Source organism: Peromyscus eremicus, chromosome 4 (genome assembly GCF_949786415.1).
Source record: "Peromyscus eremicus chromosome 4, PerEre_H2_v1, whole genome shotgun sequence".
NCBI classification, from domain to species: Eukaryota; Metazoa; Chordata; class Mammalia; order Rodentia; family Cricetidae; genus Peromyscus; species Peromyscus eremicus.
The window spans coordinates 60,995,236-61,020,287 of NC_081419.1; the positions used below are offsets into that span (position 1 = coordinate 60,995,236).

The 25,052-nt window shown below is 37.7% G+C and overlaps 1 pseudogene; it reads left to right on the forward strand.

Annotated features, from left to right (window-relative positions):
- The window catches only part of LOC131907748 (fructose-bisphosphate aldolase A-like), a 52,937-nt pseudogene extending 28,842 nt beyond the window's left edge, over positions 1–24,095 (forward strand).
- The last annotated feature ends 957 nt before the right edge of the window (positions 24,096–25,052 follow it).

Genomic DNA, 25,052 nt, shown 5'->3' on the forward strand with positions numbered 1-25,052 from the left:
TAATTAATATTAATTCTTAATATTTAAGAAACAAAAAGAAAAGTTTAAAAAGAAAATAAAGGAAGGATTATTGATATATAAAAGGGATACTAGAATTTATAAATGAAAAATATATGATAAATATTAGAAATTCAGTGCTTAAACTAATCAGATTGTTTTATTTGAAGAGGAAACTAGAATAGAAATTTCACCAAGATATAAAGAGATGAAAAATCTTGAAGAAAGTTTAGAAGGTATTAAACAATAAAGTAAGACTGTGAACAGAAGTCTCATAGGAGATATAGAACATGTCACACAGAATAAAAGAAAAGAAACAAGTGAAGAGGAAATGACCAAGATTTATTGAGAACGGATATGTCAAACCATTTCTGTTTTAGTTACTTTTCTACTGCTATGATAAAACACCATGACCAAGGCAACTTGTAAAAGAAAGTTTTTAATTGGATTTCCAGTTACAGAGGGTTAGCAATCATGAAGGTGGAGCAAGGGCATGGAGGCAGGTGGCTGGAGCAGCAGCTGAGAGCTCACATCTTGATCCACAAGCAGGAGCAGAGAGCACACTGGTAATGGTGAGAGCCCATACCTCCTTTATCAAGGCCACACCTCTTAATCCTCCAAACAGTTCCACCAACTGGGGACCAAGTATTCAAACACCCAAGACTTATCTCATTCAGTACACCATATGATCCCAAGATTTCCTCTCAAAGAAGAAAAAATAGGAAATATCTACCTCATATTTTGAAGTAAAAATTTAGCAAGTAAGAGCTCAAAAGTAATCAAAGAAAAAGGAAATCAGGGGCTGGGGAGACACAGTGCTTACCATACAAACATGAGAGCTTAAGTTTGATCCCCAGAACTCATGTAGGAAATCTGGGCTCAGTAGTACACATTTGTAACCCCGGTGCTGGGGAAACTGAAATAGGTAGGCTACTGGGACTTGTTGATCAGCCAGACTATCCTATCTGGCAAGTTCTAGGCAGGAGGGGGATATTACTTCCAAAATCTATGTGGACAGTGCTTAAGAAACAACACCCAAGGTTCACTTCTGGCGAACACACATATGTATACTACACACACACACACACACACACATACACACACTCACATACATACACACACACTAACATGCACATATACATACAAACTTTCACACACACAAACACATTAAAAAGAAAAAAGAGCAGAAAAAAAGAACAGTTACAAAAGAATATAGTGTGTTTGTGAACTTCTCTATTTAATTTTTCCCTTACAATTGCATGTGTAGACATATACAACATATATAATTTATATATATGCATATACATATATAAATAATATCCTGTGATCAATGTCTTCCTTATTACCCTCTCTTATATCCTTCCCCCATCCCATAAAGTCCCTTCTTCCCTAGTCCCTCCCCTCCTCCGAATTCAAGTGAGAGCCATTATGGTTAGTTAGGGTTTCCTGAATAAGCAAGTGTGGGAGGCTAATTGCTTGAGTGAGGAAAATGTACCAGTGACTACACCACTAAGGAATAACATTCTCTCCTACTTCTGCAACTTTTAGCTGCTCCTCTGGGAGGGGCGAGGCCTTAGAGCTCCTCTAGCATTTCTGACGGAATGTTGATGAGCACAGTCTTGTGCAGGTGGACACTGCTGCTGTGCAGTCCTAGATGCAACAGTCATATCATATCCAGAAGGCAGCATTCGACAGCAGCCTTTTCCATCTTCCAGCTCTTACATATTTGGGGGTACCTTTTCCATGTTTTCTAGGGTTTGAACAGATGATATAGACATCCTAATTAGGTCTGGACATAGCTTTACAATAAACATAGCAACAAAAAAACCCAGTAAATTGCTGTCTTAAGTGCACATAAAAGAATATCATGGGTCAGGAGAGATGACTTTGCAGGTAAGTGCAAAGTTTTTGTAAGTGCATTTGTTTGTAAGTGATGACCTGAGTTCATTGCCTGAGGCCCACATGGTGGAAGAAAGAACCAACTCCTGCCAGCAGTTCTCAGACCTCCACACTCACACAGTAGCACGTGCATAGGTGAATAGATAGAAGTGGGCAGAAAATTGTTTGTGCATGCATACATACACACATACACATTTTAAAATATTTAAAGTTTTGGTTCATTGTTCGTTTTAATATTATTACAGACCTGGTGTTCTGTAGTTTAGCAACAAGGTACTGGAGGATACAGTGTGTTTTCTTCACATTCATAGAGTACTCCTCTCTGGTTCTGTTCTCTGTAAAAAAGAGCATAGGAGGCCCTTGGGGTCTCTATATAAGTATACAGGTCCCATTTATAAAGGAACCATGTTCAAAACCTAATTACCTGAAGACCTCACCTCTCAATATTATTATCTTGGTGTGAGTATTGGAAGTGGGGGGGGGGTAGGATTTCACCATAAGAAACTCAGGCAACAAAAACATTTAGCAGCTTGTAAGTAGAGTTTTGTTTTCCAAATGTACACCTCACTAAACACACAGAGACACAATCAATTACAAATAAGTGTAGATGTCACTTATAATTATACATTAATAGGAGAGGAAAAGGATAGTTGAACTCAACAGAAAGAGTAAAACTGGATTTTTCGTATGTATGTAAGAGGAAAAATAATAAAGCTTTTGGAAAGTAATGTAGGATAATAAATATTATGAATTGAAATTATAAAAATCTTTTAAAATAAGATTATAAAATCATTAACTAGAAAAATGGTTTATAATTAAACTATATTAAAATTAAGAATTTATGTTTATCAAAAGCTATTACCGAGAGAATTAAAGAAAAACCAGAAAGAAAGGTATTTGCAACAAATATAACTAAAATAACTCATATTTAGAAATTAAAGTCTCAGCTCTCCAAATCATCTCCAGTACTTGGAATTATTCATTTAACATTTATAAAACAATACAGTGAGGTAAAACACCAACTCCCTGTGGATTTACGTTGGATTTCCTTGACTGTTAGCAAGGTCAAGTTTCACTTTTTTCACCCATTTTATGTTCTCTATATTTTCTTTTGAATTTGTAAATGTGTGTGGTTTTAAGATACATTCTAAATATGAGTGTTCCCACAGGCCAGCCTTATCTTAACAGTTCCTCAGTGAGATGTTCTTCCAAATATGTTACAATCCAACAATCAAAAACTCTCACAACAGCTAAGGCTATTCACCCTCTTTCATGCTTCCACGAGAATTTTAGGCTTTTGTAGTTTTGTGAGGAATGTCACTGAAATGGTGATGATAATTATATTGAATCTGTACATGGCCATTTTAACAACATTAATTCTGCTGACCCAAGTCCTGCTCAGCTAGCTGTATCTTCAACAGTGGCTAAAACTTCCTGGCTCTTAGGGAGAATTAGACTTGTGACACATGGTAGCAAATAGTTCACAAGTATTCTGTCATCATCTGAGCTCCAAGATTCTTTATTCGGATGTACTGGAAAGGGGTGGATCTGAAGGAAGTTCAAGTGGATCTAAATGAAGTTCGGCTTTTTCTGAAGTGCTTTGGATTTCAAGTGCTGTTACACCTATAATGAAGCCTTCCTTAAACCACTTTCTGAAGACAGGTTGTTCTATCTATGCACCTTTTGGAGTGAAATGAGTGACAGGGGTTTGAATGGTCAGTCCCTTCGAATGCATGACTCATGTTTCTTTTTCTATAGCACAGAGATTAAGTTTGTATTTATTTGGACATTTGCCCCATACTTAATAAGGAAACTCTCTCCGCTTGAACTCTACTTAAAAATACTCTAGTTAGTGTCAAAAACTAATGCATACTCATTTTGAGAAGAAAGTCATTTGGTCAGCATTGTAAATTTTCACTTGTTCACTAGTATGATGGTCTCATCTCATTTTAGTTTTGTTCCTTTACCAGAAGCATTTGAAATACCATGGCATTGCTTACACCAAATTATCCAGACAGATGAGGCATTAAAGTCATCTTCCATGCCTAAAGCATCAAAAATAGTTTGATTTGTTTTGTCATAAATAATCCTAGATCCAGAATCCCATGCTCTCTCTTGGTTAAACCACTCTGTCATATGTAGGAGTTTTTCACATATTGAGGATTTCAAAGATTTATGTTTAGATATCCCACTGGTAGGATCCAAACTGCTGGTATGGTTTAGGACTTTCTCTTTGTACTTTTAAATATTTTTTGTACTTTTAAATATCATATGAGCTATGAATTCACCCATTTTGTACACCACAAACCATGCTTCGAAAGGGGTGTTTCCCTCACATTTGTCAACACCACCTGCTTACGTTTCCCCAACAGTTCAGTCTAATATTTTAGGCCATTGCTAACAGAAGAAAAATAGCAACCTACATTTGACAACAAAAGAGACTTAGAAAACAGTCTTAGGATCTCTCCTCTGCTCCCCAAGACCTATATGGATGGTATGGTAGACAATTTTCACACAAGGTCTAAATGAGTCTCTTCACTTGCCTTTTAAATCTTACAAAGTCCTTATGAGGAAGAGATCCGGTTATGTCTGGTTTCTACCTTTCTTCCTCCTTATTGAAAGTGCTTTCCATAAACTGTCCTCACATTAGAAATTGAATCAATATTGCACTACCAATGTCATGTCTTTAAAACAGTTTTACTCTGCTCCGTTTTTGCTGTGATTGCGAGGTTTTTGTTGTTGTTGTTTTATTTTGGTAAAGCCACTGAAACTCAGGTTAGGTATTTGAGAAAATGTGCAACAGAGTAGTCTACATCAAAAGAGGATCGGCAAATTAACATACAGGAAACAATAGTAGGAAAATTCACTGCCTGGCTGTTGTCTTTGTCAGCAGGGAACTGTATGGTGCTCTCTCATATGTCTGCTAGAGGTGACACTGGTGACTACTTATGAAGACAAGCAAGATAAAGCAAGCTGGTCAGGAATGAGCTGTGTAAGATGAAAGTGAACAGACAAAAGACCCGGTGCTTTAACGCAGCAGGACAACAATGAGAAAGGATAAAATGGATGCAGTGACAGACAGCGCATGACTCAAGCAAGCATTTCTAAAAACCTTCACTGATGGAAATCAGGGTCCCAAGGCTGAAACTAAGGTGGTGGAAGTGTCAGTGAGGATAATCTATGGGCCAACAGAAGTACTTGCTATAGGGCTCTACTTGAGCCTCCGAAACCTTCTGAGATTAGGAGACAGTAGGAAACCATGTTAGTTGGGACATCTCCTCACTGGGTGAGGGCAATGGGGTCTTTCCTTTCAGAAGGGGCAACTGGATTTCACCTGGAAGCTGGTGATGTCATGGTCTCAACGAGCCAGCAAGTGGCTAATTGGTACAAATGGACTGGTAGTAAGCATTGCTTCCTGTTTGCCTGCATAATGGGTAGACTGCACTGTGAGCAAATAGAATCTGCTGCAGGAGGATGGCATCTGTGGCTCGGTGGCTGCAACAGAAGCAAGCATGTCGGTTGAGATCTTTGCATCGCTGTTCACTGGGCGTATTGGTGTACAGTTTTCTCCTCTTATTCTTGAGTCCCTTACCTGGCTTTGGTATCAGGATACTACTGGCTTTGTAAACCAGTTTCACATCATTCCTTCTGTTTCTATTTCATGAAATTGACTGAGGAATTCTGGGGTTAGCACTACTTTAAAATTGGTAGACTTCAGCAGTAAATCCACCCAATCGTGAGCTTTGGTTAGAAAACTTTTTATTACTATTTCAATCTCATTGTTTATTATGGATCCATTAAAGTTATTGTGTCTTCTTGACTTAACTTTAGTAGGGCATAGGTGTCTAGCAATGCATCCATTTCTCCCAAATTTTCTAGTTTTTTTAATATAAATTTTCAAAATATTCCCTAGTGGCTCACTGGATTGTATTGGAATTTTTTAATTTTTAGTTTTATTAATTTAGGTTCTCTCTTTCTTTTAGTTACTTTGTCTAAGTGTTTTTCAATCATAGTTCTTCAAAGAACAAATTATTTAACTGATTCAATGAATTCTTCATTTAGTCTTTGTTTCTTTAAATTTGGGGGGGGTATTGTTTCTTTTTTGTCTTGGATTTTATTTTGACATGTTTTTCTTAGACATTAGGGTATATTAGTGGGTTATTTATTTGAAATCTTTCAAGTAAATTGTACATGTGTATGAGTGTGTGTGTGTGTGTGTGTGTGTGTGTGTGTGTGTGTGTGATAAATAATGTGCTCAGGTGAGTACATCCTTGCACATGGAGAACAGAAATTGACATCAGATATCTTTCTCAATCTCTTTCCACTTTACCTTTTAAGACAGTCTCTCCCTGAACTTGGTACTCAAGGATTGGCTACATTGAAGGGACAGCAAGCTCTTCCCTCCCCCCACACATGATAGGTACGAGCCACTTTGCCCAGCTTTGTCCATGGGTACTAGAGTGCCAAGCTCAAGTTCACATGCTTAGGTGGCAAGCACTTTACCCTCAGAGTCATCTCCACAGCCCAGCTTTGACTTTTTAGATGTAAAGATCCATCACTCTAATTGTCCTCTTAGCCTTAGTTATGTCTCAAAGTTTCTGGTAATTTGTGCCTTAATTTTCATTTGATTCTAGGAATTTCTTGTATTTACTCCCTGATTTCTTCAGTGATCCACTTCTCATTCAAAAGTGATTGTTTAGTCTCTAAATATTTGTGTAGTGTCTATGGTTTGTCTTGCTATTGGTTTTTAGTTTTATTCTACTATTATCTATTTAGTTTTATTCTACTATTACTCTCCTATTATCTAAGGTATAAGAGATTATTTTTATTTTTTGGGTGGTTTTTTTTTTTTTTTTTTTTTTTTTTTTGGTTTTTCAAGACAGGGTTTCTCTGTGTAGCTTTGCGCCTTTCCTGGAATTCACTTGGTAGCCCAGGCTGGCCTCGAACTCACAGAGATCTGCCTGCCTCTGCCTCCTGAGTGCTGGGATTAAAGGCGTGCGCCACCACCGCCGGCCTTTTTTTTTTTTTTTTTTTTTTTGGTTTTTCTTGGTTTTGTGTTTACTCTCTTTGTAGAAACTGTTCCATGGGCTACTGTTAATAATAAATAATCATTGAATGCAAAGTTCTGTAGATATCTTTTAAGTTCATTTCACCCTAAGTGTAGTTTAATATTCATGTTCCTTTCTTGATTTTTGTAGTTTGGATGATGTGTGAGGCTGAGATACTAAAGTCACCAACTACTATTGTGTCAGGACCTTTCTGATATGTTGTGCCCATTAGCATTTGTTTCATGAGCTTGAGAGCACATTTGGTGTGCATATATTTACAATTGCTGCTTCCTCGGTGAATTTTTCTCTTTATTTTTAATATAATGCCCTACTTATCTCTTCTGACTAATTCTGATTTGAAGTCTACTTTATTATCTATAAGAATATCTGTGCCAGCTTGTTTTTAATTTCTTCTTTCCTGATGAATGTGCTTCCATCCTTTGACCTTTAGTCTGCCTTTACCACTGAAGTATGTTTCTTGAAAAAAACAAGTAGTTACATCTTGTTTTAACTCAATATGCAACCCAAGCTGACATCATACTCATAAGGATCATCCTGCATCAGCCTGCTGAGTACTGAGATTAAAGGCATAAGCAACCATGTCTTGTTTTCAAGAATAAAATTTTGACAAAAAAGTTATAATAATGTATTTTTGTTAGAGCCTGCCTATCATCATGTACAGGAAAATATGAGAATAAAAGATGAAATTATTTTGATATGTTTAGTAATGTCATTTTTAAGAGAGCTGGCCGTGGATGATAATGAAGTTACTTGAAATAACCTGAATCACCATCAGAGAAGCTGACTACAGTGAATTTTATACACCTTAACTATACAGATACTATTCATGGGTTCATGCTTCTGAATGACCACCTCTTTTTAATGTAAACATTAAATATATAGTGTTGGACTTGGAAGACTGCAGTTAATTTTCTGAAGTCTTACTCCAATCAAAGTCAGTTGTACTGCTGTTAATAGTCCTCCAGGCTCTCTATTTCAGTTACAGAATTAAAAACAAATGATTCCAATCATTTGGATCTAACAATTAAATATCCTAAGAAGAGAGAAATCCTGTTTAATTTTTAAACCAGATTAGCTCAGAAGACATCAATAGCTTCCATATTTCCTTTGGTAAATGGAGAAGGATGAGAAGGATACCTCTGTCCAAGGAACATGAGCAATTATCCACACCTCTGTATTCTGTCTTTAAACTACTTATTAGCTCATTAGTTACTCAGAGAAGTTGGTTTTGGAAGCTGAAGTTATTATTCAATATATAGACAAGTAGTTGCTTTGTTGAAAAATTATTATTTTCCCCTCTAATTTTAGTAAGATTCAGCTTGGCTCACTTTAATATGTTATATTTAAAGCAGTAATTCTTTGACTCTTTATTAGAGTGCTATATCTCAAAGTATTTTAATCTAACTTAAAATATTATTTCTAATTTTAGAAACATATGATATACTTTCCAAATGCCAACCACTTATAATCAACTAACATTTATAAGAATACATTTCTAGAAAATAACTTAAATGCTGTTTTGCTATCATACAATGGATGTTATGACTTTAACAATTTTTATTAAGCTTTATTTTCACCAAGATTATTTTGAATTTTTACATTTTGTTCTGTCAACTAAAATATTTAGGTCACTGTAACTTCAATAATATACCAAAATATATTTGATCTATATTCTTTGTAATAAAGAATGAAAACATATAGAGCCAAAGTGTGTAATCCATTATCTATAATCTATAAATGAAAAGAAAACTGATCTATGGTCTAAGTATATAAGATCCACTATAAACAATTTTATAAGAATCTTAGAATGTTCTATTGATATTAGGACAAAAAATATTTAGATAAAAGTTAACCTAAAGAACGTTTCAAGTGGTATATACATATCATCCCAGCACTCAGGAACTTAAGAGAAGAAAAATCAGGAGTTCAAAGCCAAGTTATCCTACATAATGGTTTCTAATGCCATCTCAGATACAAAGCAAAATCATGACACAAAAAGAAATAAAAATTAATTTAAACAGAATTAATTGTTCCTTCATGTATCCTTTTCTAGTGTCATAAATAACAAAAGATATCTCTTCTCTTGTTTGTAAAAATCAAATTATAAAAAATAACTCTGAAATCCTCATAAACTCATGTAACTTTATGTATGGACATTAACTAAAATTAAGAATTCAAATCAAAATTGTAATCTGTATTACAGTGTAACCCACTAAACATAAAAAGGATCTGTATTATGGAAATTAATTATGAATATGTTAAATCACAATGAACTTAAATTACAAAATTCCTCATTTTTGTGTGCTTTCATTTACTCTGATAGAAACATAACTTGGAAATTTCAGGAAAAACAGTTCTACAAGTAGTAAAGCTTTTGTGTTATTTTTAACAGCACTGGGAATTGTTATTCATTGATCTCACACATCAAGAAACCTGCCAAGACTAACCACAAAATCTGTCAGCTGAAGCTGATATTAAAAGAGAGTACCCTGAAGTTATCTGAACTTCCCCTTTAATCTCTTCTGGGAAAGAGCAGAGTCGAGCACAGAGGGCAGAGGTCAAACACTTCCCACACTCTGATGGTACAGGGCCAATAATCTGACACAAGTTAATAAATGTAATAGCATAGCCAGACTGACAAGAATAGGCACCTGGACTACCTGTCTGCGACCTGGGATTTAAAGCTACGTCGTTTTTCTTTCTTTCTATTTCTAATCCATTCCTCTGATGGTGCTTCTGGCTCATTACAGAGCTGAAAGGTTCACTTGCGCTTCACGCAAACTTAAATTTTTATATTGCATTTCCTTTGAAGTCTCTCCTCTATTGACTCACTGGGCTCTGCAACCAACCAATAATACAAAATATAGGGTTTTGATTAATCCGTTTGATTTTATGGTCACAACCAACTCCGCCATTGATCAAAATAACTTCACTTCAGAGAATGAAACTTGCAATCCTCTGTCTTTAAAAAAGAAAGAAAAATATGATTATAGGGGTTATGTTTCCATGGCTAATCTGCCTTAGAGAGATATTGTTGAACTTAAAAGAATTTTGACATGTATTCTAACATTAAATTCCTTCAGGGGCTGGAGAAATGGCTAAGTTGTTTAGAGCATATACTGCTCTTCCAGAAAACCCAAGCTCAATTTCCAGAACCCACATCAGAAGGATCACAAGTACCTGTACCTCCAGTTCCAGGGGTATCCAACTCCCCAGCCTCTGCAGGCACCTGCACTCACATGCACATACCCAAACACACACATCCACATAATTAAAATTAATAAAAATAAGTCTTTTTTTAAAAATTCCCTATTTCTTACTATTACTTTTCACCAAATTTTAGAGTTCATTTATCATATATCTTTAATAAAATATCTTGTTTTATCAATTTGCTTTTAGATGATAATCCTTACTAATAAACTCTTTAAGATTCAAAATTTAATAATTTGAATATAATTTATCATTGTACATTATTTTAATATTGAAAAATTACTTTCAAATAATTTTAATGTTAACATTATCTACATTTAAGTGTTTCTCTCTAAGTACCAAAAATATTTCACCATTTGTAGAGGGTAGCTGTTCCAGTGGTACTTCTGTTCCACTGGAAGTAGTACCCCCAGTGAGGCTTCTGGTAACTGTCACACCTACCTATGACCTACCCCTGAGGCAGGGCTGAGAGGGGAACCCTGAAGACCCAAGATCCAGATGTGCCAGCCTTTTGGTTCCTGGTGATCCTGGATGCAGGATGGTCAACCCAGCAGAGTTCTCCAGAGAACCCAGCTGGACTGCACCTCACCTCTCCCGGGTCCTGTAACCAACCCCTTTACTAGCTGTAGGTTACACCCCAAAATAAACCTCCTTTTTAACTATGTGGAGTTGCCTTAATAAAGCCCCCATTAACCATTCTTAAAGAAAAATGAACTATAAGTTCCTAGACAGCCAAGGCTACACATAGGGAAACCCTGTCTTGAAAAACAAAAAACAAAACCAAAAAAGAAGGAAGGAAGGAAGGAAGGAAGGAAGGAAGGAAGGAAAGAAGGATGGACTACTGTGCCACGTGCTTATCAAAATTTAATTCAGAGAAGAAACTCGTAATAGTCATACATATTACAAGAACATAGTTCTGTGCATTGTTCAGACACTAAAGCAAAGAAAAGAGAAAGCTTTGGATATTTGAAGATTTGGGGTGTTAGTGTTACACTAAAAGAAGGCTAAATCAATAAATAAATTGTTAGCCAGAATTCTAAAATGCCTCCCAATACCTACCCCTGAGGCCCACACCTCATATAACCCTGTGAAAGTGGAGAGAAGTCCACTCATTTGATTGGACTATATAATATAAGTCTGCATGGTAGCAAAGAGAATTCATAATTATCCCACTGGCCCTGAAGAAACAGGAATTCATAAGTCCTTCATCCACCATCCACCATGATGTGGTTTTAGTCATTTATCTGAGTATAAATGGTAGATACTCATGAGAACTCTGAGCAGAAAGGCCAGTGGACATGTGCTGGATTCTTGACACAGGAATTGTGAGAGAAAATTGTGAGAGAGAAACTTATCCATCATGTCTCATTACTAAACTGGATACACGGCACTAAAAATAATACATCAAACGAAAAGCAAATAATGAAAACATGGCATGCACTATTCATCAGGTCATTTGAGAGAGCATCCTTGAAATGTTGTTATTGCATCTGTCTCACATCTTGAAAATAAAATGGTTAATCTGATGATAGTTTTAATCTGCACAATAAAGGGACACAGTGAAGAACCATCCTTGGAAGATGTAGTTATTACTCTAATGTGTTTCACTGCCCCTACCAATATTTTGCTTACAAATACTAAAAAAAATTAAGACAACAGTAAAAACATGTAGTGTATTGGAAATTGTGCTTATCTACAATACATAATACACACTTTCATCAAATGTTTTTATGCAGAGAAACAAATTTTAAAGGGAAATTGTGAGGCTGATTGTATGGTTCACTTCAGAAGAAATGTTAGAAAAGAAAAATAACATCTCAATCTTGCACACATACTTTATATAAAAAATTATTTCACCTTGAATTTCTGAGGGAATGTAGAAGAAACAATCTTTTCATCAAACTACAATTCTTGGGTTGACATCAACCTACATAATTTATAAGCAATAGATCGTCTAACACTTTAAACATTTCAGTTTTATGTTACAATTTACTTCTGGACGTTTACCTTGCATTTTCTGTATTTCTTGTACCTATTAAATATATAATGAAGTTTGTATTTTAAATCAAAGGGAGATAACTGGATAACTCTGCAATTCCCTTAGAGTTAATATAGTACAACACATACTTCATCCTTCTGAAGAAGTAAGAACCATTGTGTTTCTATTTGCTGCATGAGTGTGTATGTGTTACATGTATATGTGTGCACATGAACGTGTAGGTGCATGTGAGAGTTGCAAGTGCACATACGTACCTGCATGAGGAGGCAGGAAATGCACATTGGCTGTTTGCCTCAGTCACTCTCTTTATTTTATGGACAGGCTCTCAAATCATCACTTGGCTAGACTGGCTAATCAGCAAGCTCTGAGATCCACCTGTTTGAACCCCAGCCCTGAGGTTACAGATGTGTGCCTCCTCGCCTGGCTTTTAAATGGGTGCTGGAGATTTAAGCTGAGGTTCTCAAACATAAGCATGAAAATGCTTGACTGACTGAGCCTCTGGATTCTTATTTTTAAACACCTTTAAAAATCTTTGTGGAGGAGAATGTGAGAGGAAATCCAGGAAAGGGTCGGAATGGGAGTGGAGAGTGAATGTGATCAAACTGTTTCTTATGGATGTACAAAATTCTCCAAGAATAAATATTTCATTAATAAAAACTAATAGTTGTGTGAGAAATTGAAATCAGGGCCTCATACATACCAGGCAACTACTCTGTCACTGAGCTACATCTCCAGCCTCAAAGACAATCTTAATTTCTATAACTTCACATGTCTTTACAGAAAGAAGAGAAGGATTTGCTCACTCACAGGATTGTTTCCCTGATTATTTACCCTTTTATGTTGACCAGTTCATCAGTTTATGGGGAAAAATATGTTACATTGTAATTGTATCTAACTATATATGGCTATAATTAACTATATACGGAAAATGTTTTTAAGTAAAATGAACATTGCTTTATATTATTTTACATCCATAATGTTTTAGTTTTTCTTCCTTTACTATCACTGTATGGATATCTTTATATAGGTCTTTTTATTTTTTTTCCCCCTGTGAGGGTTGAGCCTGGGACCTCATGCATGCTGGGCAAACTTTATCACTGAGCTACAACATGGGGTTGAGCCTAGGTACTCAGGCATGCTGGGCAAGTTTTATCCACTGAGCTACAGGTCCTGTTCACTTTTTGCCAGAGTCAGATATCACTAACTTGCAAATTGTTATTTTCACATTTTTTGCACATTATATATTGTCAAATGTTGTTGTATAATGGTTATTGTTCTCTTACACTATCCCATGTCAAAAATTACTAAATGCTTACAGTTTTAAAGATATGTTTAGATTTTCTACACTGACACAGCATCTGAAAAATAAGTGGGCACATTTAACTCTGTTCACATTTGCTCCCGTATTGCATTGGCTAGGCCCTCTGTTACAGAAAGAAAACCAAAAGCATTTTGTCTTGTTCTTGATTTTACTGAGAATGCTCATACTTCAGTGAAAAGCTGGCTGTTGGAATGTTTTGGATATACTCCAGTAATAAACACTTTTAAACTCTTAGCTTGCTAATGGTTTTTCTCCTGATGGTTGGAGAACTTATCCATCACTTCTGTATCTACAGAAGTGATTCCTTTTAGTCTGTTGATGTTAAAAACTTTTTACATTTCTGGTATCATTGGCTTGAGATATATTTGTGGCTTGTATACCATGTTGAAATTTCTTTGTGAATATATAGATTGGGATCTGAGTATATTTGCTAGAAATGAGATTGACATAATCTTACTATTGTATGTTAGAGTTGTCAATATTTGTATAAAGGTAATAGTAATTTATTACCTTTCCATTTTTATGCCTTTCATTTTTTTAATTGTTTCTGAGAATATCTGTGTCTAACCATAATAAAGATATCAGAAACAGCTTCTTGGAAGTTTGGCAAATTCATTTCTAAGGACCATCTAAATATGGTTCTCTCGTTGAGTGGAGGTTTGTTTACTGATTCAATTGTATTCATTGGCCTATTTTTTATTTTTTTATTCCCATTTTCCTATTTTTTCCTCAAATGTATTAATGTGCATTAGCTCAAAATTAAGTATTTTATCTAAGAGCTGGAATGTGGTTAGACTTCTAAGAATTCTTTTCAGTCTTAACGAATGTTAGCTTATATTGTTTGTTTGCTAGGTAATCACAGTTAACTTTTTCTCTTCGGTCTTGATAATTCTTGCTGGGAATGTAAATAGTTGATTATTTTTCAAATAATCATCTTCTAGCTTTCCACATCTGTTATTTTTACCATTTTTATCTTACTATTTCAATTATCTTTATTTTGCTGTTTTCTTTTTGTTGCTGACTCAGTTGTTCTTATTTCTTGACTCCACATCTGTTACTTTTACTATTTCTATCTTATCATTTCTACTAGTGTCTTTAGTTTGCTTTTTCCTTACTTTTTGTTCTTATTTCTCTACCCAACATATAACATTTTATTTTCTATTAAAGTTAATATAATTGAAACTTTAAATTGACCACTAAGTAACATTATAAAATTGTTCCATAAATATTGACAGGTAGTACCTTTATTTTCCTACTTTCAATTCTTTTTAACTTTTTATTGATTCTTGGTGGATTTCACTTCATGCATCCCAATCCCACTCATCCCCCCATCCCCTTGCTTCAGCCCTCTGCCCTTGCAAACCCCACCCCCATAGCAAAATTTAAAACTAAAAACAAAAAAACCAAACCAACAACAACAACAACAACAAAAATCTTGGCATGGAAGCTGTAGTGTGGTCCAGTGAGTCACACAGTACAAATATCTTTATTTGTAAGTGGTCATTGCAATGAGTCATTGGTCTGGTTCGAGGTCTTTGGCTTCTGCCATACTATCAACACTGGGCCCTCACTGGGCTTCCTCCTGGATATCCTATTGTTGCCCTGTGTCCTGGAGGTCCTGTAACTTTGGATCTACAGGTTCAGGCCCTTCACATGCTCCAGCAGTTCATAGATGAGGTGGGTGTTGGGGTGGGCTACCTCATAGTCCTGGTTCTGGGCCCCAGTGGCAGTAGGGTTAGTCAGCCTGCCAGCTTTCCCTCATCTTCACCACCCAGGTGAGCTCTCCAGCACTGCCCTGGCTAGCTCACCCAATGTAGCAGACAGCAAGTAGCAGAACCAGTTCTGCTCTCACACCCCAGGTCAGCTCATCCATGCTCACACCACCAGGGCCAGCTCTACTGTTTTGCCCATGTGAGGTGCCAGGCTCACTCTCTGGATTGCGGCACTTGATGAGGGGCAGGACCAGCTTGTCTGTTCTTATGGCCCCCGAGGTCGGCTCTCCTGCCTGTCACAGGTGGCAAGAGGAGTGGGGAGGCCTATTTCCCTTACCCTTACCATCCATGGCATACCAGGGAGGGGGCAGGGCTGCTCTCCCGGGCTCAACCCACAAACAGGGTCAGCTCTAGTGTGCTACCCAGGAGAGGTGCTGTGGCCGCTCCCCTGTGTGCTGTGGTTAGTGAAGGGCAGGGCCAGTTCTCTCACACTAGTGGCCCTGGGACCAGCTCTCTCATCCTCTGCAGGTGGCAGGGGTGAGGGGAGAGGGGGCATTTTTTCCTCACTCATGCTACCACATGGCAGATGGTAGGGAGTGGGAATTGAGGTGGCCGAGTGGGGGTTGAGGTGGCCGAGTGGGGGTTGAGGTGGCCGAGGGGGGGTTGAGGTGGCCGAGTGGGGTTTGAGGTGGCCGAGTGGTTGTGGTGATGGACTGCTACTTTTATATTTTTAGTTTCCCATGTGTGAGCGATAATTCTGAGCATATCAAATCACACCTTCACAACACGTCACTATACCTGCATGGGGTGGGGGGAGGGGGAGTGGAATCCACCACAGCAGCTAAGATTCCCAGTCTCCTCAGACAAGACTATGCAAGATCATCTGGGGATAAGCTGGGGGAATCATAGGGGAGTTGACTTAGATATTATCAGGGCAAGGGGGCACATCATAGGCCCAGTATAGTCAGAGCTCTTGAGTGAATTGGAAAGTATGCATTCTAGAGTGCCCTTTTGCCTTTACTTTTCCAAAAAAAAAAAAGAAAGAAAAGAAAAGCTGCTGGTGACGAAAGCAATGTAGTTCTTGGCTTATGGATAAGACTGTGAGGTGTTTTCAAGTGATTGTTAGAGTACAATGAACCCACTGTCACAAGAGAGGAAGGGGGCATCCTCCAAATGAAAGTATTAGGCCAAGCAACAATTTTACCATTGTTATATCTGTGGTATGGGATAAGGAAAAGCTTTAACTCACCCTGACTTGAGACATGCAATAGCCTAAACATGATAATACCTCACTACCCTGAGTGATAATACCAAATTTATCTGCAGGTGCCTAAAAGAACCTCTCAAAGGAGTTAGTTGAAGTTGCTACACTAGTCTGTGGTAATATTTTATTTGTGATTTAATAAATAAAGCTTTCCTGGAGATCAGAGGAAAAAACACAGAAGTCATGCAATCTTAGGACACGCCTTTAATCCTATCACTTGGCAGGCAGGATCTTTGTGTGTTCAAGGCCACACTGGAAACAGAGCCAGGTGTGGTAACACACACCTTAAATTCCAAAACTAGTTAACCAGGGAGGTCTGGAGGTCTGTACAGACAGACCGGAAATGACAGAGATCTGTAGGAAAAGGAAGTGATGAGCTGAATGGAGAGAGCAAATCAGATGGCAGAATAGCAAGGCATATAGACGTGGGTAGACAAAAAGTAACTCATATTTGGAAGCTGCAGAGTTGGTGAGGTAAGGTTGGCTGGTGGCTTTCCCTATTACTCTGATCTCTCTAAGGCTTTCACCCCTGTATTTGGCTCTGTGTTTTTTATTTAATAAGACCATTTAGAAATTCATCTACACTAGCCTTGTAGTTTTGCTTGAACTATGCACTCGGAACACCTTTGGCTGTATGTTTATAGTTTTCTCACTAAGGCTGATTTTAAAATGTGGTCAGTTTATCCCTGCCATCTTAATAAAGCTAACAGCTCTGGCTAATGCATTATGCTAATTAGTACATACAGAATGGAAAGTAGGTTATTGTTTTAAATCATAATGCACAGTTTATAAAGATATCAGAGTATCTTTACTCAGAACAAAGTATCTTTATGCTGAACAGACTGATCTTGAAAATCCATTAAGACTGTTGATTTATGTTACAAAGTACTACTTAATCCTGACGACAAAATGTGGAAAGAAAATCACTCTGTTAGTCAAATGTTGTACAAATAATTACAAGTAAACATGAGTTTACATCCTTTAACATGAAAAATTCAAGTATTGACATGTGTCTGTTACTACCCTAAATATTGCACCTGTATAAATAAGCTAAGACAATAACTTCCATTTTGATTCATCAGTCATCTCAGCATTTACAACCATAATTGTATTGAATTTATTAGATTTTAAAATTCCAAAACCAAATTCATCTTGTCTAAATGAAGAAGCTAGTTTTTGTGTTAGCTGGTCGTCATTCTGGGTACACCTAAATAATTCTTGCATAGAAGACATCTTAACTGTTATTGTTGTTCAAAATTCAGTGCGCAGTGAGGGTTCTTAAAGTGAAGGGCATTTTCTGGTGAAAGAAGACATATCTATTGGTCACATTTTAAAATACAAGATATGTAAAGGCCCAGAAATCATTGTGATGTCTATAGAATTTAACAAAAGAGATCAGAAATGTAAGCCAGAAGAGGTAGCACATGCCTATAACTCCAATTTTAGTCTTTCTAAATTGTAAAATGTAACCACTATGGATATCTGTGTAGAGAGTTTTTTTAAACTAGAAATAGACTATCATATACTCTACTATACCCCTCCCTGCCATACAGAGACACTTGCATGTCCATATTTCTTCCCACTATACTCTTAACAGCAAGGAAAGGACTCACCCTAGATGTCCATCAGTTGATCAATAGGTAAGGAAAATGTTGTATGTATACACAATGGAATTTTATTTGCCCAATAAGAAAAAAAAGAAAATGTGAAATTTTTGGGAAAATGGATGGAACTGGAAAATACTATGTGTTTCATAACTTTCACCAATGGGCACCAAGTGTTGAAATAATTAAACCAATGGAAGAAATTTCTCATTCAAACCACTACAATTACCTTTATCATTTTATGGGAGTAAAACAAACATCTATGGACCATGATAGGCATCATTGTTCCTTTGGGTAATTTATAACTATAATGAATATGAGTAAATGGCAATCAGAGTTTGTATATACTTTTATAGTATAAATAAATACTTTATATATAATACATATACTATTACTATATATAATTTCATAAATGAAGTATGCTAGGCTGGAGGTGATAATTTATTAAGGTTCTAGGTGAAATCTGTAATTCACACATATTAGGATTATGTAACTTCATATATATATTTAAATCAGGAGTTATCAAATGACAATGATATAAAATTGTTTTTTTTTCAATTAATTTAAGTTTTTTAAAGGTTTCACATCTGCTTGGAAGCCACCCAGTTAGGAAATGGCATTTTCAGAACAAGATGCTAAGTGTAAATAAATCATATGTAACACACAAAACTTTTCAGATGTTCTATGACCTTGAGACGTTTTGCTCAATCTATTCTATTCTTGTTGGAAGAGCTTATTTTGTCCTTTAATTCTAGTCACATAGTCCCATAGACTTAGATAACATATTCTCAAAACTAGTTCAAACAAAGAAATTGATCCTTTCAAAAATGAAGTATGTCGGGCTGGGAGCGAGAGTTTATTAAGGTGCTTTGTAAAATCTGTAATTCACTAATACTAAGATGATGTAACTTCCAAATGAAAAGAAATAGCAATCAAGATTTTTTTGGTAATGATGGTATCTTTCTATAATAAGCAAAATGAAGTAACCAGCATTACTTCAACCTAAACTTGCCTCAGACATACACAGCACAAGAAAAGAACTCCATGGTCAAAAGAGTCTAGCAACTAAAATAGGAGGAGCAGCTCAGGGAATGCCCAGAGTGTAATTCCTCCTGTCACTCATGCCGGGCAAGCCCTGGGTCATGCACCAAGAATCTAGGAGAATCAGAAAGAGTGGGGAAAGATATTGCCAGTTTCTGATCAACTTGTGGGGACTTCGCTTTGTCACCAGAACAGTTTTACTGTGCACAATCACCTTCCCTGGCCTTCTGGTGTCTGCAGATTCTGCAGTCTCACCACCTTCTAAACAATGATGGTGATGATGGTTATTATCTCTGTGATCATAGTTGGCACGCACATGGACACACTGAATTGCATTAACTTCTTGGTCCTAACAACTGTCCTTAGGACCATGTTATTACTTCCTAATAAACAGAGACACAAAAGCAAAGTAGCAAGAACCTGTCAAGGTCACACAGCTAGTGAATAATAAAAATCACAGTTATGGCCATCTAAGACCAAAATCCATGTCTTAGTAATCCCCAATCAAATCAGAAGCTTTTTCCGATAGAAGAAATATTAGAATTTCTATGTTCTCCTAAGGTATAAAGCTACAGAGTTTTAGTTTTAGACTGGGACATCTCTTCATACACAGAGATGTCAATGGCAGGTGGCAGAGTGTTTTCCTTTCATTTAGTAATGTCTGAAGGAGAATCAAGACTTACAAGAATAGGGTTGACTTTGAGGACCAGACATCTGTATTGTCAAGTCAAAACGCAAACAATTATTCTCCCTATCAGAGAACAGACCAGGAATTCCCTGATACTTATGATATCTAATAGGTAATTTAAATAATCTATAGATGGATGTCAAAAAAATCCAATAAAATGAAAACACTTCAAATTTTTTCATAATCAATATCTTGTATATTTCTCTGAGAAAAATCTAAGCACCAGCAGTTTTCCAAAATTTTAAATAGAATATTTTAATATAAATATAGTGTTCTTAAAAATATATAACATTTAGGGGATGGAAAGATGCCTTGGTGATCAAGAGCACTTGTTGTACTTGTAGAGAACCCAGCATCCACATGGTTGCTCACAACCACATGCAACTCCAGCTCCAGAGAATCTGATGCCCTCTTCTGTCCTCAAGGGCACCAAGCACACATGTAGTGCACATACACATATGCAGATGCTCAAATACACATTTAAGAGAAAAATGAATAAATCCTTAAATATATATTTAACATGTGTGTTAATAAAAACTGTTATGTAGCCAGGAAGTGGTGGCACCTCCATTAATTCTAGCCCTCAGGAGGCAAGGCAGGTGAATCTCTGAGTTCAAGGCCAGCTTGGTATACAGAGTGAGTTCCAGGACAGTCAGGGCTACACAGAGGAATTCTGTCACAGAAAAAACAACAACAAAAACTGTTAATTAAAGGTGTTTCACTTGGGCTGGAGAGATGGCTCAGCTATTAAGGCTAAGCTCACAACCAAAACCAAAATACTTTTACTTTCTGGTACAGCCTATAATCCACAGATTCTATTCAAAATATCTGTCAGCTCTTCTGAGGACAATGCAGTGACATGAATATCTGTGAAAAATCTATAGTATGTACAAGCACAATCTGAGGAAACACAAAATCTGTGTTTCTGGAGTTATTTTGTTATTTTACTTTAAAAGTTTATCTGTTTCAAATGAGGCCCATATAACCATCTGTCATGAATTAAGGCAAAAACAGTACTCAATAATTTCAAGTATTTTCTCAAGAATTTCATTACTTCTCAAGTCTGAAATACTTTCTAAAGACATGAAAGAGAAAATTAAATGTGAGGTGATGTGATGCAAATGTTTTTACAACACTGGGGTTATTTCTTTTTTCTTTTTTTTTTTTTTTTTTTTTTGGTTTTTCGAGACAGGGTTTCTCTGTGTAGCTTTGCGCCTTTCCTAGGACTCACTTGGTAGCCCAGGCTAGCCTCAAACTCACAGAGATCTGCCTGGCTCTGCCTCCCAAGTGCTGGGATTAAAGGCGTGCGCCACCACCGCCCGGCTCTGGGGTTATTTCTTGAATATCCTTCTAAATACAAAAAGTCATCCATCAAGCCTTAGTACATAAGGTTGAATAGCCTTAACATGGTGTACTTTACAAAAAAGAAAAGTGTAGTTAGTATAGTACATTAGGAGAAATTTGAAGAGATTCTGAAATGTGGCATTGCAGTAGATCCAGAAAATAATAATTGTTTGGAAAGAGAGAAAGATGTCTGAGGCCTCTGAGTCCTGTAGTATAGACCAGAAATCTTTGAACATGAAAGGCATGTTCATACATTGTTCTTGTTTTTCCCAAAGCTGTGCAAGATAGGTTGTACTGTATTAACCAAATTTCTGAAGCTATTGAAGTTCAAGGAGTTTAAATAATGTATCAACATTCAGGTGCTACATCTGGTGAGGTAAGAGTAATAGAAGCATAGCTGCCAGTTGCCTTTTTACACATTAATTTGAAACTGCCTCCTGATGAATGCTGTTGGGTGAGTGGATTTGGACCTTCTGAGATTTGGATGTGGCCAAACTTCATTCTCACAAACAGTTGGTCCATGTCCTTGAAAGTCTAGAGTATACATGAGGAGGAGAAGGCCCATGTAAGGTACAATGTAGAATCAATACCAAAAGAGGAGACAACCTCCAAAGAAAGCCCCAAATTAATCAACGAGCATAATGAAAATAGTAAGGCCCAAACCATAAGGAATTGGCCAGGTAGGAAAATGTAGATCCAAAGCTACTAGATGGAAAAAAAAAAACTTTCAAAATGGAGGAGAAACATTATATATTAATTCAAATCATGTATTTTATTCCCCTGTGACTCTAAAGAAGTATATGATGCCAGGATTAAGAGTGAATATGGGTTAAGATTTGTCAGTTGGTTTCATCCATTTGCTTTTAAATTTAATGATGTTGTTTTTAACAGCTGAGTAATACTCCATTGTGTAAATGTACCACATTCTCTTTATCTACTCTTCAGTTGAGGGGCATCAGGGTTGTTTCCAGGTTTTGGCTATTATGAATAACACTGCTAAGAACATAGGTGAGCAAGTGTCCTTGTGTTAGGATGGAGTACCCTTTGGGTGTATGCCCAAGGGTGATAGAGCTGAGTCCTAAGGTAGCTCGATTCCCAGTTTTCTGAGAAACTGCCATGTTGATTTCCAAAGTAGCTGTACAAGTTTGTACTCCCATCAGCAGTGAAGGAGTGTTCCCCTTACTCCCCATCCTCTCCAGTATAAGCCATCATTTGTGGTTTGATCTTAGCCATTCTGACAGGTGTGAAATGGAATCTGGCCCTCTACAACTAATGTGAGCTCATAGGAACTCACAGAGTTGGAACAGACACATGGGGAGCCTGCATGGGACCCACCTAGGCCCTCTACATATGTGTGACAGTTGTATAGCTTGGTCTACTTGTGGGACTCCTAGCAGTGGGAGCAGGAGCTGTCCTTAATGTTTTGCCTAGTTTTTGGGAACCGTTATTCCTCATACTGAGTTGCCTCGCCCAGCCTTAATACAATGGGGAGGAACTTATCCTACTGCAACTTCATATGTCATGCTTTGTTGATACCCATGGGAGGCCTGACCCTTGCTGAACAGAAACAGAGGAGGAATGGATGTGGGGGTGGGGGTGAGGGGAGGTGGGAGTAGGGAATGGGAGGAGAGGAGAGAGGGGAAACTGTAGTTGGGATGTAAAATAAATGAATAAATTCAATTACTAACAAAAATCAAGATTTGTCAGGAGATAACTGGAAACTTTCAGCAGTGTCAGCTACAGGAAGTTCATAAATAGAAAAATAAAATAGAGTTGCACCGAGAAAAAAAAAAGGCCTCCTTCCTCCTCCCCTGGAGATGATGAACAGGCTATTTTCTCTTGGAACCTACCACAGAACTGGCTTCTGATGACCTTAGCTGCTTTTGCTCCTCAGATCTCTTACCTACCCACCACCATACTCAGCCAACTCACCCCTTTCTGTGCCAGGAACCTGCTGCCAGTGGCACCTTGCCCTACCCATATCCAGAGCTGACCTGGGAGCACAAGAAGGAGATGTCTGGTATCACTGGTCCAATCCTGGCTGCAAGCGAGTACAGGGAACAGCACCAAGCAGCTGCAGTCCCTTGGAACCAAGAACAGTTGCTTTCTACCACCCACTGTCGCTGACTGCTGCTGACCAGGTGATCCCTGCATGGAGGTTGTGGGGATGATCCTCTTGCATGAGACACTGTACCAGAAGGCAGATGATGGATGTCCTTTCTCCCATTATCAAGACCACAAGTGGCGATGTGAGCATTAAGGTAGACAAGAGAGTGGTGCCTCTGGCGTGAACCACTGCCCAGGGGCCGGAAGGGCCCTCTGAATGCAATGCCTAATGCTGACTTTACAAAGTAGCATTGTATGCTGAAGACTGGGAGACATAACTCTTTAACCCTTGCCCTAATGGGAAATGCTAATGTTATGGCCCGTTCTGCTAGAATCTGCCAGCAGAGTGGCATTGTACCCATTGTTGAGTCTTAAATCCTACCTGAAGGGGACCTTGACTTGAAAAACTGACATTATGTAACTAAAAAAGGTACCGACTATTGTCTACAAGGCTCTACCTTGAAGGCCCTTGCTAAAGCCCAACATGGTTGCCCCAGGCTATGCGTGCACTCAGAAATTTTCCAATGAAGAGATCACCATAGCATCTGTCACAGATCTCATTGTACAGTATCCTTTGCTGTTACTGGGGTCACATTCTTGTCTGGAAGGCAAAGTGAGGAAGAGGTATCCATCAATCTCAATGCTAAAAACAAGCTCCCCCACTGAAGTAATGGGTCTTGACTTTTTCCTATGGCTGAGCCCTGCAGGTCTTTGCACTAAAGGCCAGAGGCAGGAAGGAGACCCTGGAGGCTGCCCAGGAGGAGTACATGAAGGAGCCCTGGCCAACTGCCCCTCTTATCAAGGAAAGTCCATCCCAAGTGGTCAGCATCAGGGAAGTTAGTATTCACAGGTAGTGAATCCTTCTTCATCTCTTACTGAACAAAGGTGTTCTAAGGTCAACACTCCAGGCCCTGCCTACCCACTTGCTCTTGAAAAGAGGCCACCAGACTTATTCTCACTCTCACTGCCCTCATGACTCTTGTTTATGGAGTTATCTGTGAATTCTAACTCTGCCATCCCTACCGGCCCACTGCCAATAAAACACCATTTAATGGGGGCTGGGGACAAGAAAAAAATATTTAGGATATGAGATGTGGCTAATATGGAAAGGAGATAGCAGAGCACAAGGAGAGAATTTTACATTGCAAAAAAGAAAAATGAACATGCTCACAGAAAGGAAGTCAAGATAATGGAGAGAGTTAACCAGAGAAAGTGATTCTGTTAGCAAAAAAGAGGATACACAGTGAGAAACACAAAAATTAATAAAGCAAGAACATGGTGAATGATCTAGGACATGGCATTGATGCACATTGGAGGCCATACCCTGTGCAGAATGGTGAATATTCCTCCAAGACCACTGAGAAGTACAGAAGTCTATAGATGTATCTCCGTATTCAACAACACTCATCATAGAGTCTAAGGAATCCACACATTCTGTAATGTTGGCAGTGAAGTTATTACTATTGGAATATTAAGGCATGGATCTGACAGGTTTTAAGTTGGATGTGTTTTTTAAATAACAAGAAAGTACAAAGGAGAGAGGATGAAGCTGAGGACACGGGAAGATCCTATGAGGTAGACATTGAATTGTAGGGGTTTGTAGGGGAACCAGTTCAGACATGTAGTCTTCTCTGCTGCTCTGGGAAGCCTGGCAGAGGAGCAGAGATGGGAGACTACAAGAGATACAAAGCAATTTATAACAGGACAATGATTGAAGATGTTATGGATAAGCAGAAAAGAACTATAGTGACCCTGAAGAGTTCACAATCTGAGGAAGAATCAGAAAGGTTAAAGAAAA